Here is a 4,932-nt window from a genome sequence, read left to right on the forward strand (position 1 = left end):
ATGCAAACCCCTTGGGCCCAGGGAGCCTCCAGCGCCTCGCAGTCTGCTGTCGGGCATACAGTGCGGGCCAGGGGGACTCGTCATAGCCCGCTGAGCCCCCAGGGACATGCCAGCCCTGCTAGGGGCTAGCACAAAGGTCCCAGGCTAGGCCCCTGCAGCCCAGACCTGGCCCTGCACCGGACACCACATCACATCCCTGCCAGGTACCACGCACACCCTATGCCATGCAACACGCCATCCCCAGCACTGAGCACGTATGATACTGTCACATGCCCCAGCCAGGTAGCATGCATGCCCTGTGCCATGGGCACATGCCATCACCAGGACCACACACATGTGATGTCACATGCACGCGCCCGACATGGGACCCACATCTGCCCGGTGCCATGGCGCATGCCATCACCATTACTGCGCACGTGTGATACCACGTCACACACCCCAGCCAAGTACCACACACATGCCATGCTGTGCAACACACCATCACCAGCATTGCACACCTATGACACCACATCACACACCCAGCCCGGTACCCCATGCGCCATGCCGTGCTGCCAGTCATCACCGGCTCTGCACACGTGTGACACCATGTTGCACCCTAACCCGGGGCCTACACACGCCCAGACGCTATCACTGGCACCACGCACCGGCTGCCGCATCCCCCACATGCCCAGGCCTGCCCGCCTTGTTGCACCAGCCCCTCCACGGATGCCACCAGTCCAACCCGCCCAGGATCGGAGCCCAGGGCTGGCGAGGAGCCCAGCCGCGGCGCCTGGCGCCCACGCCGTGCCGCGCGGGAGGAGGGGGGCCAGGGCAGCTGTGGGAACGGGGGAGCCCCCCTGCGCCGGCGACTCCGCGTCAGCTTGAGCTCGGCCCGTTTCACACTGATCCTCGGAAGTGATTTAGCCGTCGCCGCTCGCGGCCCTGCCATTGTGGCCCGGCGAGCCCCCGGCCTGGCTTCTAATTAACTCCTTGCGCCTCCCTGTTTGTGTCCGGCCCCTGCCCCACCTTGTCGGCCCGCCTCCCCACTTCCCCCCGCCCTGGGCACATTCCTGCCCGCCCGGGCCAGCGCGCCCCAGCAACGGCGGCCGGGAGCGCCTATAATCCCCGGGCACGCCGGCCTCTGGTGGGAAGGCCGCCCATCACCTACTCGCTGTTAGGTGACCGATGCCTGAGACAAACAATTAGGAACAAAGGCGCGGGCCCCAGGGGTCTAACACAAACCTTCACGGGGAGGTTGTGTGGCATTTGGGGAGTTTAATGAATTGTCCATCACGCCTTTCAGGGCTGGTCGCCCGGGCGGGATTAATCTGAGAAGCCCCAGTGGGGTGGGAGCCGCTAAGCCTGTATTTATTACTCTTCCATTGTAACTAATTGAGGTAATTATCTGTGACTCCAGCACCGCTTAACAATGAAGCATTCACGCCGCAAAGCCGGCCGATTCCCCCCCCCCCGCCTCGGCCCTGGCCCCGCTCGGCTCACCCCGCAAAGCATGCTGGGAGAGCGGGCAACTTCCCACACGGCCATGTGCCCGCCTGGGGGTGGCGGCACTTGGCCTCAGGGCCTGGCCGGGGATGGACATGGACGCGACAGGCAGCCCTTGTTGTCCCATCCCCAGGCCTGGCCTGGCTCGTCTCCTCGGTGCCCAGGGACTGCGCGGGATTGGCCGGGGCGGCCTGCAGCTCCGCATGTCCGCAGGGGCAGTGGCACTGCCCGTCTGCCCCGTCCTCTCCCCTCCACGGTGGGGGCACTGCTGCTGGGGGAGCTCACAGCACCAGCAGCCCATGTTGGGCCGAGATGCCCTTTGTGGCTGGCCAGGAGGGGCAGATGGAGACGGGGATGCCCCATCGAAGGCAGGCTGCACAGAGGTGCGGGGGGAGCTCAGAGCCGAGAGCCCCCTGAGCTCAGCAGCCAGCACCAAGCCCTGTTCTTGTGCCCCCAAGGAGCTTCCAGGCCTGAACCGCAGGCGGGGAGGGGGGAGCAGGAGGGAGGCAGATGCGTGCCTAGGGTGGCCCCCCCGCCCCGTGCCCCTGTGGCCTCTCGTGTCCCTGGCGTGGCCCCGTTCAACTGTGTCACTGGGGCGCCGTGCCCGTGGCACTGGGCAGGGATGGGTCCAGCTGTGCAAACACCCAGACGACCGGGGTAAGCCCAGGCCCCGCGGCTGGAGGCTGGTGACTCACGTGTTCCCGCTGCGGCTTGGATGCTACAGAGACAGGGCATGGGGGTGGGGCAGGTGGTCACGGCCCCCCAGGCAGGAGGGGGATCCCAGGGCTGGAGGCCGGGACCTGCTCTGAACCCCCGGGAGGGCTTCGCTGGGGCCGGGTGGACAGCTACTGTGCACACCAGGCCCCTTGCACCTCTGCACACAGAGCAGCACAAGCCCCATCCTCACTGGCGTGCACACGTGTGCCAGCACACGCCTGCCTCACGCTCCATGCAGCACATGCATGCACATGCACAGCTGGGGTCACATATGGCACGCACGTCACAGTGGAAGGTGTGCCCATGCCACACGCTGTCACGTACATGCACACAGGCCTCACCACTCCCATATGTGCCCACGTGGGCACAGACATGCTTTGACTCTGACCCCAGCTCACCCGCGCACACGCCATGAACATGCCGGGACGTCCATCATCCCAGGTGCACCCCCATGCGCACTGATAGTAGATGCAGGTAGAGCCCCCCTGCCTGCGTGCCCCTCTCCAGGGACCATGCGGTGCCTGCACCCACGGCTGTGGATGGGAGCAGAGGCCTGAGCAAACTCACTGCCCCCTACACCCTACCCATGGGTCATTCGCAGTGCCCGGTCCATCCCGCAGGCAGCACCAGGCCAGGGCCATCAGGCTGGCATGTGCCCACCCAGGTGAGCAGGGAGCGGGGAAGTGCCAGCAGCCCAGGGCAGGCACCGGAGCTGGGCCCCAGCAGCAGGTGTCTCCCCGGGGGATCCGGCTGCCCCTGCCTTGGGGCCGGGGGAGTTTCCCTGGCCGGAGAGGGGGATGAAGAGGGCAGGGAACGGCTGCAGACGGCGTGGTGCGGAGGCCTCCCGGTGACGTTGCGCTGCCCCGGGCATCCCAGCCGAGAGGCCCCAGCGGTAATTTGGGGCTTGTGGTCAGGCCGGGATCTGTGCTAATTGCAGGTCTGCCAGCAGGAGCGCGCGGCTCCGGTGTCACCCGGCACAGTCAGAGGCTGCGTGGCCGGGGTCCCGGCCGCGGCCCGGCCCACCTGCGGTCACCCCGCCCCCACCCCGGGGAAAAAGGGCACAGGGACCCTGCAGCCCAGCTCAGCCGGGGGGAGCATGGCGCCCCTCGTGCACCTGGTGTGGTGCACAGCCCATGGCCCCAGAGTATCACATGCAGGCACATGGCAGGGCACGCACAGCCACGTGGTGCCTGGCATGCACCCCATGCTCCCCTCCCATGTCACACATGCTATAAACACCCCTCAACATGTCAAGGGACAGCACGTGTGTACTCAGGGTGCTGCCCCCCCGCTAACGTATCGCACTGGCACTGGCACTGGCACAGCAGAGATGGGCACGACCCTTATTCCCTCGCGATGATGTGCAGCAAACACACGTGTGCACACGCAGGGGTGAGGAGGGACAGATGCTCCCATGTACACCCATGTCCCCTATGCACACCTGCAGTGCCCTGCTCTCAGTGCCACACATGCTCACATGTGTGCATACGCAGGACCCAGCTCTCACATGTATGTAACACGTGTGTGCAGGCACCAGTATGGACCCACCACCCACTGTCGGATGCTGGAGGATGCAGTGCGAGACCCCGCTGTGCCCATCCAGGGGGGACTGGGGGACAGAGGTCCGTGCCAGCTCCCGCCCCAGAGACCCAGAGTGGGGTGGGGGATGCTGGGACCCCATCTGCAGATGAGCCATTCGACGGCCGAGGGAGGCCAGGGGGCTCCAGGCCGGCCCGGCTGCCAGCCAGTTAGTCAGCGCCTGCCGGGGTTTTGGGGGGTGGGCGGGAGGGGGCGGCCAGGCCGTGGCGCCAGCCAGAGCCCGAATTAGTAGGTCATTTTCTCAGCAGGGAGCTGGGAGGGGCTCGGGCGGCCGTGGCCCATGGAAAGGGCCTGCCCCCGCAGTCTGTTGCCCCCCTGTCCTGGCCGGGCCAGGGGAGCTCGAGCAGGCCCCTTGCATCCAGCCAGGCCCCGACCCCTAGCTCGCTGGCCCTGCAGCAGCTGCCTCCCAGCGGGATGAGTCTGGTGGGGGTCTCAGCGCAGACTGAGACACCACGGTGCAGCCCCTGCCCCAGGCACGGAGGTGACCCCTGCCCCCAACGCCAATGAGGCACCAGAGAGGGGACTCTCAACCCCCCTATAGACTCACCTGGGGGTCCTGGTCCTGGTACCAGGGCAAGGGAGGGGTCTCACCAGCTCCAGGCCCCGCATCCTGCAGTGCCCCTGCTGGACACTTGGTCCCAGGATCAAGGGACACAGGCCTGTTAGGGGCTGGCAGTGCAGGACATGCAGCCCCCGTGGCTGTGCTGAGTGCCAGGGCATGAAGGCGTGGGGGGGTGGCACCCTCCCCTGGCAGCCCCCAAGGGAGGCAAAGCATCAGGTCTAGGCGAGAAGGGAGGGTCACAGCCCTTCTAGGGCACCCCAGGGGCTGCCACAGGCAGAGGGCAGCAAGTGCCTGTGATCAGGTGAGCAACCCGGAAGGGGCGCACAGGTGCTTCGTGCATGCGGACAGAGCACACATGTGCTGGCATGTGGGGCTGGGACGAGGCCCCAGCCCAGGCAGTGTGTGGGGTAGGGAAGGGGGAGTATTAACCCACGGGGTGCCTTTACAGAGGAACAAGGGAAAATGTGCCTGGGGGGGCACGGAGGACCAACAAGGGGGGACGCAGCCAGCACCCTGCCCTGCCCTGCCCTGCCCTGCCCTGCCCGGGCGGCCAGGGTGGATCCACGTGGAGA

Source organism: Alligator sinensis, unplaced genomic scaffold (assembly GCF_000455745.1).
Source record: "Alligator sinensis unplaced genomic scaffold, ASM45574v1 scaffold1065_1, whole genome shotgun sequence".
Classification (NCBI taxonomy): Eukaryota; Metazoa; Chordata; order Crocodylia; family Alligatoridae; genus Alligator; species Alligator sinensis.